The 15,112-nt window shown below is 33.0% G+C and overlaps 1 pseudogene; it reads left to right on the plus strand.

The window, feature by feature from the left end:
* The first annotated feature begins 10,555 nt into the window (after positions 1-10,555).
* On the plus strand, positions 10,556-14,465 carry LOC143388565 (actin-related protein 2/3 complex subunit 1A pseudogene; annotated as a pseudogene).
* Positions 14,466-15,112: the final 647 nt, after the last annotated feature.

Raw genomic sequence — 15,112 nt, forward strand, 5'->3', positions numbered from 1 at the left:
AGGAAATATTGGGTTGTTCTTGCTGTTATTGCTCATTTTGGTGATGAATAAGAGATGTCTTTTGAGGACATAATTGTTTCACTCAAAGTCACACAGCTAATAATTAGTGGATGTAAGAATTAGCATTATATCATTTTCAAATAAATAAACACAATCCATTCTATTCTACAGGTAAACATAGTACAGTATTTTAAAACAAAAGTCTTTGAATCCCATGATATACTTCTCTATTATTACTCCTTCAGTCTCTGCGTCTATGAGAGAGAAAGCACACAAACCTTGTCATGGTTTAGAGGATTTCACTCATCTAGTCCTGACCCACATCTTGTCCTGAAGATGTACAAGTTCATCTGCTTTGTCATCCTATCTCCACTTTATTTTGTGCCCCATGTAGCACTATCTCAGTTTCTTGTGACATAATAGTCTCAGTTTTTCATTGATGACTAATATTTCCTCTCTGACAGGAAAAATTGACTAATGTTGCTAGCTAGACAACTCATAGTTATCTGTCATGAGAGCTCTGGAATCCATTTTTTTTCAGAAAGAGTATCCTAATTCCTCAATCTGAACCAAATATGCTCTCTCTATTCTATACATCATCTTTAAAACTTTTGCCACCTCATAATATTTTTTTCTTGCATAATATATATCAGAATAGAGTACAAGCACCTCAAACAGAAATGTAACCTATCCCTTTTGTATTCCAAGCACAGAATCTGATAACAGTAGGCATTCACTGAAAGCTCACTCAACAAAGCTTAACTGAAGAATCTTTATGGTATAAGGCATAAGATGAATCATTATGAAAATTTTACAATAACTAATGTTTACAAACATTCTTTATGTAACCCCCTTTTTATATAGTCTCATTCTCCTTATGTTAATTTTGATCCTTAGCAAAGGAAAGCAACATATTTCTTATCCAACCCGAAAATCTGGGTGGCTATACATAATGGACATGGTGTAGGTTTCTTCTATGACCAATTTCATATACCTCATAGATCAAGAGTATGTCTTGTTTGTAGTATAATGGGAATAAGTAGTGATCTCCTCTAGATGAACAAGCACTGCTGAACAAGTTGCCCAATTAAGGGACTCATGATTGTTTTTCAGAGAATTTTAGTCTCAGTATAATATTATTTTCTTCTCTCTATTGCAGCTGTAATGGGTGAAAGAAATGTTGAAACACATTGGAACAATCATAATACATTGGCATGAATTGACCACTTTTCCCTATAGTAGATAGGGTTATATAAACAATTGAGACAGTTCATCATAGAAAAGGATGCATAATTTATGATTATCCTTTCTGGGGCTCATCTTCAGAGTCCACATATATGTTAAACATGACAGCTGAAATCAACAAATTTCTTATGAACTGCTACATACCTTCAAAAATCACCCATAGGAGGCTATGAGAAGCAAAAAAAAAAAAAAAGAAAGAAAGAAAGAAACAAATGTTTACCTACCCAATAAATAATTTAGTAGATTTTTTTTCTCTACAAATCATTAGTTGAGTCCTCACTCAGAACTCAGTTTTAAAATAGTAATCTTCTATCTTTATCAAAAACTGTTCAGCAGTAAATTTCTTCATGAACTCTACAGACATCAACCTTGCGTATCTTGGTAACTGAACTGTCTGTTGCTGGTACTGCTTTGGAGGCCAGAATTAGCACCTACTAATCTGCGATCTCTTGTGCAAAGCATCTCTTATTCCTTCTCTGGTTCTGTAATTAATTAGAATAACATTATTTGATTCACACTGCATAATGTCAAATTCTCTTAAAACTCAGCTCTTCTAATACTAAAAAGTCAGCTAAAACTGACCGAATAAATTTACCGAATACCTAAATCAAGAGCAAAACATAATTCTTCACACAAAGTGCAAGCAAACAGCTTTATTCCTGTTTGTGGAGTTTAACCTTCTGCAAAAGTAATTAGGTCTATAATTAAAAACCTATTTGGAATGATTAAAACCCTGTTATCTTGTGGCATTTAAAGATAAATGCAAATGTCACAGAGGATGAATTCATTAAAATTTCTATTTAAGAGAAAAAAATTGTGGATGGAAGGTGTTATTTATTAGAATGTTACAGTTTAAGGGAAAGTTTGATCTGCAAAGACAACGCAGAAGATGGAAAGTATCTTTCTCATTTTGATATAGCAGGCAACTGCTTTCCACAGTATTTATTTTGGGGGTTATTTTAAACTAGCATTTAAGTCACAGTGTTATTTTAAAGATGATGTAATTCTTCTTTCCGAGGGACTTCATCATTTCCAGGACATTAAGAGTTGTCAATATGTTTAATTCTGATTTAGTCATGTGTACAAAAGCAGAGGCATACCTGACAAGCAATGTATGTTTTCAATCTAGATTTTCAAGCTATGAATTCAAAGGCTAATTAATTTGGATGAAATGGTCGAGTGTTGAAGTCTCCTGTTGCCCAAACAATCTGATAAAATTAAGGGAAGAGAACTTGAGGCTCTGTGGGGACTGTTGGGCTGCATACTGTATAATGATCATTCTGAAACAAATCTGCTGGTGGTCCCTAGCTAAATACATTGCATTCTTTTAAAGTAACACAATTATTCTTCAATAAGTGAAATTAATTACTAGTGGTACAAGTAACTATTATCATATGTTTTTATGTGACTTTAAAATCAAACTTTTTTATGTTTTTGTGTTTCTATTTTCAACACATCAATAGAACACAGGAGAGTATATACATATAAAAATAAATTTAAGAAATGAAATGAAGACAATAACATTAATTTTGGCAAATGCATGATTAAAACCAACCACAGAAAACACCAAGCTGTGTTTTAGGTTTTATCAAAAATTTAGAGATTAAATAAAAAGGATAAATAAAAATAAAAACATATTAGAGTTACCAAGAAAGAAGAAATATTGTATCTATTTAGTCCCTAATGATTAATCAGTGAAGTCAAGAATAAATTAGGCAGGGATTATTTTAGAATAATACTCATTTCTATGAACTTAAATATGGTCTCATAACCTCAGTTCTTATCATTGAAAAAGATATTATAGGGACTTAGGATGTAGCTCAGTGGCTCTCACCTAGCATTCAATACTCAGTACCATATCAAATCAAATCAAATCAAATTTTTAAAAAGGTATTATAGTTTAGCTACAAGAGTTGCATACCTCACAGGGTTCCATGAGGTCCCAAATTCTCAGAATTTTTTTTTAAGTCTAAAAGAGAGTAATCATTTCTTGAAAATTTAACAACATGTACCATAGACCAGTTATTTTCAGTGATGTGACCACAGACTTCACTCCGGGGCACTGATAATCACTTTAATTAGAAGATTTATATGGAAGAATTTCAGACACTTGGCATTAATGGGACTTTGCATTTCTAATTCATCATTAATCTCCTTATTGGAGTAAATGAAGGAACTTGGGTGGTTGACAGAAAGCTAACAAGAGTTTCATCATTAGACTAGAAATCAAGAGATAAGGCCAAGAAATTTCCTTGCAAAACTGACATGGACTACAAAGAATCATTCAAATGGAAAATTCCTGAAGAATAGGAAAATTATAATGAAGGAGTATGAATTTCCATGCTAAAAAGATTATTAGAAATAAAATATTCATTTTGAAAAACATAATGAGTCTTAGGAGGGCATTGCACTCATGCAAGATATGTTCACTTTCACTACCTATTTTTTTACTGAATACTCAACTTTTTATAATGAAAGGAATTCTCTGAATGTTAATTATTTCAGAAATAACCTTATTTTTAGCTCAGATTTATTCAAATTTAGATTCATTATGGTGAGAAATGATATAAATGATGAAGTTTAGACATGTGTTTAGTCCCACATATATTTTATTTATCATTAAATAATACATAAAGGTGACAAACTCCAATATTTAAGGAATGTATGAAACCTTTAATAGTAGACCATTTTTTTCAAGTGTCTAAGAATTCATGCAGGTGAATAATATAACAATATAAGAAATGTTACAAGGCCTTTCCATATGACTCAGCACTTAGCATTATGGTGGTAACAATGGCAAAAAAATTATAAATATAAGAAATATGGAGAAGAATTTGGGAAGTGCCCTATTTTATTGTATGTCCCATGGGCTGTACTGCAGAGAAATATCTCAAATGTGAGCATTACCATTAATGTAGGGGAGACTTTTAACAATCTGGTAGAAAAAAAAATTCTGTTATAATTCAAGAATTACTTTTCATTGAATTCATCCTAGTGAGAAACTGTGAAAGAATGCAATGGTTTTAAGACCTTATGGACAGATTTTAACGATCATGTCTTCAGACAGACTATACTATTTTGAAATCTTATGAATCGGAGTACTATGGGAAGGCCTTTCTCTTTGTTCATAGAATAACAGAGAAACTTGGAAAAAGTGTACAAATGAAGAAACATCTCACTAACAAATTATTATTGGAAGGTAAAATTTATCAGGTGATCCTACCATACTACCTTACTTTCATTATCTTTGAATATTTAAGAAGGAACATAGATATATAAAAATAATAGTAAATTTCACTTCATTTTTCTTAATCTATAACAATTACATGCAGAACTTTTATATTTATATTACACTTATTTTACTGTATGGTGTACAGTATGATTATTTTTGCCAAAATTCTTAAAACACTTCACTCATACTTCCATCTTTCTTGTTGATTTTTCTATTTCTTTATGTGATGTTCATAATTCTGTTAATTTTTAGTTCGGTATAAACTCTTTTGCACTTTTGATGAATACCTTATAAGTCAACTATTTTAATAAACAAATACATTGCAATTAGCTTAAAATAAGATATTTGTGCTTTCCTTCACTCTACCCATACATGCAATCACACAAGTATTTCTACAATCATTATTTAGAAACTTTGGTATGACCTTGAAAAAATTTTTCATGATTTTTTTTCAGCCAGTTTCATATGCCCATCCTTAACTCCAACAATCAAAAATCCAGGCTCCAAATATTTATATCTCTAAAACTTTGTCTTTTTTTTTCAGATTCTTATACAATTGGGTGAATAAAGGATTTAGGTTTGTTTCTGGCTACTTTCATTAGTTTGTTTCTCACTTAACAGAATTTTTATTTATTTATTTATCTATTTATTTATTTATTTTGTGCATGTGTGTGTGTGTTTAAGTACATTATAGTTATACATAATATTGGATTCATTTTTTAATAGTCATAAATGCATGTAACATAATTTGTTCTATTTTGAACTTTCATACTTTCCCTTTCCTCCTCTCTCCCACTGATCCACTTCCTCCCCTCCATTAGACTCCCTTGTATTAATTTAGTGTCTTTTAATGAGTGCATTAATGTTATGCAAAAAGGTGGAATTTATTCTAATATATTCATTATGCACATGACATGTTTTGGTCAATTTCACTCAGCATTCCCATCCCTCCTTCCTCCCTCCTCCACTGTTCTTCCTTCTATTTTTATGAGGCTCCCTCCAGAACTCTTTCAAAATTTTGGTTTACTTTCCACCTTCCACATGAGAGGAAAACATTTGACTGCTGATTTTTTGATTACAGGCTTATTTCGCTTAGCATAATGTTCTCCAATTTTGCCCATTTTACATTTGCCCATAACATATAACATAATTTAACATATAATTACATAATTTCATTTTTCTTTACAGCTGAGTAAAACTTCATTGTATATAATATGGTTAGGATATGAGGGTTCTCATGAAGGCTCATGCATGAGACAATGAAGGAATGCTCAGAGGTGAAATGATTAGATCATGAGAGGTATGACCTAATCAATGAATTAATCTATTTGATAGAGTAATGTCAGGAGCAGTGATTGAATTATGGTTCTTGAACTGCTTATGACAGAGTCAATGCCTCTCTTGGGAGCTATCTGTGAAGAGGCATTGATTTGAGACTGCTTGGTTGGTATGGTGACATCTTGTCCAATAGGAGGTTCTGTGTCAGCTACAGAGCTATTCTGTTCTTGACCTTGAGGTTCAGACACCAGCTGCTCCGGGGTAGAAAGTTATGGGTGCAAGCTGATAACCATAATCAGGCTGCTCATACTCCTGACCTTGGTTCTTCTTACTTTGAAGAAGCTTTCTTAAAATAAATCCTTTTGATGTTTCTACCAATATGATAAACGTGCTGAGCTTTTCTGTGTCACCACCTCCCTAACAGGGTCATAGTCTGCCACTGAGATCTCGCTTTTTCTCTATTTGTGTGTCTGTTTATTTTTCCTCCATCTCCACACCAACCAGTCTGGGAACCTGAGTTAATGACTGTGCAGGTCACAGCAGAGAGATAATTTGAAAGGACTTCTGCACTGGATGATAACCCTAGGCAAGTAAGATATGGCTGGAGGAAATAAGTCTTTGGGGATGTGCTTTTGGGTTTATATATTGTCCCTGGCTCCTAGCTCTCCCCTATCCCTGTCTCTCTATTCCTCCCTCCCATTATCCCTTCCTCCCTCCCTCTCTCCCTCCCTCCCTCTCTCCCCCTGCTTCTTTCCTACCTGCCATGATCTAGAAACTTTCCTTCACCATCTCTTCTGCCATGAGTTCTGTCTTACCAGAGCAATGAAGATGACTGACCATGGAATGAAACTCTGAAACCATGAGTCCAAAATAATGTTTTCTTCCCCTAAATTGTTTTTGTTTGGTCACAGTGACAAAAAGCTGGCTAACACAATGTATATATGCCATATTTTCTTTATCTATTCATTTGCTAATAGGTGATTAGGCTGGTTCTACAGTTTGGTTATTGTAAACTGAACTGCTATAAACATTGGAATGAATGCAAAGTTATATCAAGGAGTTGGAGAGCTGGTTCATATGGTGAGTCCATTCCTAATTTTTCAAGGAATCTCCATATTTCTTTTCAAAGAAGTTGTACTAATTTTCAGACCTACATAGAATTCATGAGTCTGCCTTTTCCCTCATATCCTCATCAGCATTTATTGTTATTTGCATCCTTGATTATTATCATTTTGACTAGAGTGAGATAAAATCTCAGTGGGGTTTTGCATTTGTATTTCCATGATTGCTAAGGATATTGTAGATTTTTTCATATATTTGTTTGCCATTTATATTGTTTTTTCTTCTCATTCTTATTTTCCTTCTACTCGCCACTTCTCCTACTTCTTTTTCTTTTGGTACCAAAGATTAAACCCAGCTATGCTTAACCACTGAACCATGTCCCTGCCCCTTCCTTAAAGGGCAATTTAAAGGGTTAAATTTATTTCTTTATTTTGAGACAGACTACATTGCTTAGGCCCTTGAAAAAATTGATAAGGGTGATTTTGAACTTCCAAACTTCTGCCTCAATCCTCCTGCTAGAATTACTCCTGCACCATGCTGCATTTATTCTTTTGAGAAATATCTGTTTAGTTGTTTAGTTCTAATATTGGTCTATGAAGCCAATATGACACTGATACCAATAGCAGTTAAAGACACATCAAGGGAAGAAAACTACAAACCAATATTTCCAGTGAAAATTATTTACATAAAAAATTCTACATAAAATATCAGCAATATGCATTCAAAAATGCATTGAGAAAATTGTACACCACGATCAAATTGGTTTTGTCACAGGGATGCAGGGTTCTTTCAATATTCACCAATTGATAAATGTAATTCACCAAATAAATAGACTTACAGACAAAATTACATGATTATACCAATAGGTACAGATCAAGACTTTGACAAAATTTATCAGCAGTTCATGTTAAAAATACTGAAGAAAATAGGAATAAAAGGAAATTTTCTCAACATTATAAAGATTACACATGAAATATCCAAAGCCAACATAGTACTGATCATTGAAAAACTGAAAGAATTTCACCTAAAATCCAAAAGAAGACAAGGATGTTCACTCTCACCAATCGTATTCAATATAGTTTTGAAACTCTAGCCGGAGCAATCGGATAAGAGAAGGAAATTAAAGAATACAAACCAAAAAAGAAGATGTCAAATTGTCTCTTTTTGTTGATGATATAATCCTATGTCTAGAATACTCAAAAATTCTACCAGAAGACTTGTAGAGCTGATCAAACAAATTCATCAATGTAGAAGGATAGAAGATGAACATTCATAAATCAATAGTTTCCTATATTCCAATAGTGAGTCTACTGAGAAAGAAGTCAGGAAAACTATCTTACTCAAAAAAGCCTCACAAAAATAGACTGTGTTGTTTTTAAATATGTCTCATGATATTGCACCTGTCAGTAGTTTCTTTCTAATTCTAATATTCTTTTTTATATATGCAACATTTAAAACTATTATTGACTAATAGATGAAATTCTGAATTTATTCCAGATATTGGCAATGATAATTCAAGCTTCTATAAATAATAAAAAACAACATACATTTTATTTCTGAAGCGTCAATATCTAGGAATGGGATTACTGCTTTGTAGCTTTGTGTGGTAAGTGTATGATCAGCTTCATAAGAAAGTTTCAATTATTTTTTCCATGCACTTTAGATATTAATGACAAAGTGATGTTCCTATAACATACAATTTTGCTATTAGCCATTATAGTAGATTTTTAATGGTGGCACAATCATGTTAAATTGCAATTCCAATTTACTGGCTAGTTTTGTTGAGCATTTGCTATACTTTCTATCTTAAGTATTTTGAAAAGTTCTCTTCCTTAAAGGCATGATTCAGAGATGGCACTATTTGAGGGGGAGGGTGGAACCTGTAAAATAGATTATTATTTTTTTTTAAATTTATTGATGAGTTCTTGAAATATTCAGAGAATATTTGTGTTATTAGATATGTTTTATTTAAACATTTTATTTTGAAATAAATCTAGAATAATAAACATTTGCAAATATAGCACAGAGAATTACTATATCCTATTCACTCAGTATCCTCAGGTTAATATCTTACATAATCATAGCTTATCTGTAAAAATCAGGAAATTAATATTGCTACCATAGAATTAGCTACTCTTCATTTGACCTTTGTCAGTTTTCCATCTAATGCATTGTTTGACTAATATATTTAAGCTAAAGTTTTTGATTTGAATTATATACCATTTTCCACTGGTTTACTTCTAACTTATCTATATTTAATTTAATATCTAATTTAATTAATTTATAATTTCCTTTTAGAGAACACATAATAGGTTATTATTTATACTTTTATCCAAATCCAGAAAACCCTTTCTTTTAAGTAGAGTAGCTAGATTATACCAAATATAAATATTGATACATTTGGGTTTAAACAGATCATTTTACAATTTTTTATTTGTGGAATAGCTCTTTTATCAATAGTGTTTGCTTATATTCTCTTAGATAATTAATTTTTTTGCAATTCTACTTTGTATCCTCTACAGACATTATATTATTTTTAGTGATTTCTCGAGGTTTTTAAGATGAATCTCTTAACATATCACCACCTACCTTCAAATAATTTTCAATCACTTCACATTTAGATTATAAGTCTTAAAACAGGACATTCTCTTTTCTTTCCTAAGATATTTGTGCTATTATTATCTTCTCTGAGAATTATTGGGGTCTAATTATCTTTGCTGTAAGTAGTCTATTTCACTCAATGAGGTTTTCAAATGAGGAAGTTTATTAAGCTACTTTAATTGATATATAAAAAACCTGTGCATATTTAACACATACAACTTGAGGAGTATAGGAATAGGTATACAACAGTAAAAGAGTACTTCTAAATCTATTCCCATAACTCTCAGCTTCCAAAATTTCCTACCATTCTTTTATTATTATTATTATTATTATTATTATTATTATTATTATTATTATTATTATATTATTTTTTGTGTGGTAAGAGTACAATAGAAGATCTACCCTCTTACAAAGCTATACATGTAAAATACAGTAATGTGTGCTAAGGTCACTATCCTGTAAGATAGATGAAGAATCCATTTGTCTTGCATGGCTGAAACATAACATTATGCCCTTCACCATTACTTTTCCATACCCACTGTCCTCCATTGGCTGCAAACCACCATTCTAGTCTGCTGCTATAAACCTGATTATTTTAGAGGTAAATATGTTTCAGCTTTGTCTACTATTTCTCATCACGGTTGCTCTTCATTCATTTGTATAAATCAAAATTTCTATGTGATCTTCATTCCATCTGTTCAAATATGTTATTTTAATGCTTCTTACAGTGGGAGTCTGTTTTGCACTGCACTATTTTTTTTAAATGTGCCATCACTGTTTTAAAGTAAAGAAATTTTTACTTTTTAGAAAGTTGAATTCTGAGGGGATCAGATAACTTCCCTGATATCTATAGCTTCTGGAGTAAAAAAATGAAATAAAAAGGAGAAGAAGAAGAAGGAGATGAAGGAGGTGGAAACAAAGTTGGAAGAGATGAAAGAGAAGGTGGGAGAGATTCTGTAAAGAATACTCATGGAAAATAATTATTTATTTATTTGAAATTTTATTTTCATTGCTTTTTCATGATTTTTATTGTGAGTCTTCTTCTTAAGAGGTGTGAATGTTCCTAAAGTTTAGTAGTAGTGGCTCTGATTTTGAATTTAATAGGGGTAAAAAACAAAAGACTTATTTTCTGAAAGAATGTTCTTGGGAGCAAGTAAGTTGCTGTTCTCCAGATTACTAGAAATTCTAAAAAGGTGAAATGTGGATTTCAAAAAAGTAGACATACTTAAAAAAAATATAAAGAGAAAACAATGAAGAACACATTATTTCATAGTGTTATTGACCCAAGCAGTACTAAAAACACTCAACTTTCTTTGGGCAGAAAAGTTTTAAAACAGATCTCTTAGTTAGCTTTTTCTGTCTTATGACTAAAGGGTCTGACCAGAGCAACTGTAGAGGAGGAAAAGTTTATTGAGGGCTCAGAGGTCTAAGTCCATAGAAGGCTGGCTTCATGATATATATATATATATATCTCCCAAAGTCACGCCCTAATTCCCACCTGCCCCAGCCACACCCTACCACTTCAGTTAACACTCAGTTGATCCCTATCAGGGAAGTAATTCATTGATTGGGTTAAGACTCTCACAACCCAATCATTTCTCCTCTGAACCTTCTTGCATTGTCTCACATGTGAGCTTTTGGGTGACACCTCACATCCAAACTATAACAACAGTAGTTGAAACTTCTTTCATTTTATTTTGTTTTTGTGTATAATTTATTGTTTTATTTTTAGTCATATAAGTAACTGTTAGTAATTAGTACCAAACAGGCAATGCCAGTAATCAAGCAGAACTTGTAGATCAGAGCGAAATCTTGGGTCTTGAAAAAGAAATTAGCATTTGCCTGTCATGGTGGTGCATGCTTGTAATCCAAGCCACTAGGGAAGCTGAAGCAGGAGGATCACAACTTTGAGGCGAGTCTCAGCAACTTAGCAAGACACTGTGCCAAAATAAAATAAAGGTAGTTCAGTGCTAAGCACCCCTGGGTTCAATCCCAATATCATGAAATATCATCAATAAGATATCAGGGTGTAAATATGAAACCAGGCAACAAGAAATTGATACACATAGAATACTTTATTTTCAGATGTATGTAAGAAGAATAAGCAATTAAGCACAATTGGGTTTTACATGAATAAACCAAGTCCAGAATAAATGGTACTGATGGTAGCTCACAGACATCCCTTTATTCAAGAATTAAACTTGATTCTACCAGCAAATTCCAACACAGTAGCACTGGGTTGCTTATCATCAACCACTGTGCTTTGTACAGCACATTCAATCCCCAATACCTTATGAGGACAATACTATTATTATCTTTATTTGGCCAGTGAATAAACTGAGATGGATATTAAATAACTTGATTGAGGTACCTATGTGATAGTGGCAGTATGAGAACTAGAGTCTAGATGAACAACAAACCAGAGACAGACTAATATTAACTCCAAGCCATAAGTCAATATAGGCACTATTATTAGTCATTTTCAATGTTTCACAGTTGAACAGGCCTGAGTGGTTAAATGAATCCCTCTGGTTAGGTCAGTTATTTAGGTTCTAAACTGTGTTGATATAACTTCCTGAACATCAGCCTAAATGTTGGCATCATTTCCTATTGATATTGTCATTATTTGTTAGTATTATATTAATTATTTATATAACTTGTATCATTACATATTTACTCACATATTTAAATATATTTATTAATCATATTTAAATATAAAATTGAATATATATCATTGATATATATTTAAATAATAATCCAGTTCATTGTGCTCATTTTAATCCTTGTTAATAAAATTTGAAAATGGAAGTAGATGATTTTTAAGTTCTGGTAGATTATATACAATTGTACTAGCTAGAATTGACTAAGTCACTGTTACATGAATAACTGTTTACTCATTGTTGAAAATAGATTGAAAAATATAATTTTTTCATAAAATCTAATACTTAAAATGTTTTGTTACATACATAGTTGACTTATGTTTCTGCAATCACACTCTGAGATTCCCTTTATATCTCTATCATCTTAAAGATTTGTTGATTATTTACTGAGTACACGTCTTCAGAAAGATGCTGTATTCCTGCTGAACTGTTAGAAAACAAGAAACTATAATTTGAGATAATTTTTTAAGATTAAGGCATTGATGTTTACAAAAAATAAAGTATATAAAAATAGATAATAAGTTCATGTGTTTTATATATTGTTTAACCCAACACATACTAGATTTCAAAATTATTTCCACACTTATTCATGTGAAAATAACTAGAGGTATAGTTTTCAGCTTTTTTCAATGATGTCTGTCATTTATGATCCTGAAATTCTTGGCACATTCTGTACGGTTTATTGCTTTATGACTTCTTGCATTCTTTTTTAACACTATGCAAGTGATCACAGGAAGCAGATACTTCAGAGATCTCTAGTTCTGCTTACTAACCAAGCTGAACCTAAGTTAGATGACTCAGCACCATCCCAACCTGACATGTTTTTTATCGTTTTTCACAATCCTAATGTTCAAGCTGACTGATGGTTTCTGTACATTCATAACTTCACATTATCATGACCACTAAGTTAAAAAAATGATTTTTATGACATATAACTTCTAAGGCTGAATGATATAGTCACAGACTTCACTAAGGAATAAAATTATAACTATAACATAATCTGATTAAATTAATATAGCATACTGTTTTATACATCAGTGTAAATACAATGGATTCTTCATTTTTCTAAATGAAAAGCATCTCACCATCTTTTAGAGCACTCAGCCTAATCATTGCTATACAGATGTAAATTTACTAAAGTGATTTTCTGCCTTCACCTGTGCCAGCTGAAGCCTGATCTTCCAAATTGACCCCAGGAATTCTTGGCTCCAATCTGTTCCTGACCATTGTGACCCCCAGCTTTTTATCCTTTGAAAATGCAAAGAGAGAGAGAGAGAAAGAGAGAGAAAAAAATTTTTAATATTTATTTTTTAGTTTTCGGTGGACACAACATCTTTGTTTTTGTATGTGGTGCTGAGGATCGAACCCGGGCTGCATGCATGCCAGTCGAGCGCGCTACCACTTGAGCCACATCCCCAGCCCCCCTGCATCAGTTTTTACTAGAGTGAATCACCTGCCATACCTAAAAGAGGGACATTACCCAGATGACCCTTAACCCCAATAATAATGAAGTGCACATCTGTAAGAAGAATGGGAGCAAGTGAGTGAAAGCTAATGAACCCAAGGGGCCCAGGGATCCCTTGGAATTATTGACTGCTTTTATGGAAGGATGGCATGGCCACTTGTAGGGCAGATAGCAATGCCTATATCTGGAGTCAGAAAGACTGTGTCTGGAAACCAACACAGGTGATCCTGAGGTTTAATCACGCAGGCAAGTTTGTGAACTGATCCATCTCCTCTGGCGAACAATTTTGCTGTGGGAAGGAGAGCACGATTCATTTTTGTTTGTTCCTTCAATTCTGGAAATGACTAGTGGGTAAGCAAAGACTTTAAAAATATCATAGCTACATTGTCCTCACCTTGTATGGGCTTCCCAACATTTTGCTAGCTGCATGATCATGTGATTTCAGATGTAGAGTATCTTCTGGTTCCAGTAAAGAAGTAGATGAAAAGTCAACCAATACTTCCAGGGGCAGCAAAATCCCTTTGGGTCAGCTGATGTCCATCAGAGTTTGTTGACAATGACACTGGTGACTGGGTCCACAGAATCAAAGTCTTTGCCAGTGGGAGCAACTCCTCCTGGTTCAGTCACAACCACACCCTGCCTTGCTGCCAATGACTCAAAAAGGTCTCCACTCTGAAAATGAAGTCTTGCCACTCCTGATTGTCTCTGAGAATAGTGTTGTGGCTGCTGGCCCTGACTACTGTACAATACTCTTTGTCTTCAACCTAGACATTCCAAAATAGAGCATCATGCCCAACATGTCTGTCATGTACCATTTTTGCAACATGGACAAGAGGGCCACCACACAAGACCTAATGCAGACTTGTAGACACTGCACAAGTCTAGCATCACTAAAGTGTCTATTTATAAGGTGAACAAGTAAGATGGCCACAGATTTTATACTACTGGCACTGATGGTGTCAAGAAAAGTTGGAATTTCAAGAACTTAGTAGTACATCCAGTGTCTTCTGAATGTGAAACCAAGTAAGCCTCCACCATCCAGCATGAGAAACATAGCCACCACTTGCCTGTTGGTGAGGAAAGTAAGCCCCAAGAAAACACTTTAAACATATCCAGCAAACACTGTGTGCTTTTGTTTGAATTGGAGCAAGTGTTGCTTTTCTAAAAGCAGCAGTGTTTTTTGTTTGTTTGTTTTTGCTATTTCATCTCATTCTTGATGAAAGCTTATCATTAAGTACTTTATTATGGAAAATTGTTACACTAGAAGGAATAGATAAGGGAGGTATGTACATTGTCTTTTAGAAAATTAAATAAAAATCCTGAATGTGGAAAATAAATAGAAATGATTCTTTACTACCGTAGAGTTAAACATTGCTTTCAATATATGATGAACTAATCTTTTAATAAGACTGGCTTGTACAGGTTATTTAAATGTATCTTTTCTAACGTGTCAGAAGCAGTAAAAGTCTCATTCCCTTATCACATAAACTAATAGATTCTACTAGAGCACAATATGGTGTTTGCTCACGACAGTAAGTCCTAGAGGAAGCTGTTAGCTCCCAATATGAA

Source organism: Callospermophilus lateralis, unplaced genomic scaffold (genome assembly GCF_048772815.1).
Source record: "Callospermophilus lateralis isolate mCalLat2 unplaced genomic scaffold, mCalLat2.hap1 Scaffold_64, whole genome shotgun sequence".
Classification (NCBI taxonomy): domain Eukaryota; kingdom Metazoa; phylum Chordata; class Mammalia; order Rodentia; family Sciuridae; genus Callospermophilus; species Callospermophilus lateralis.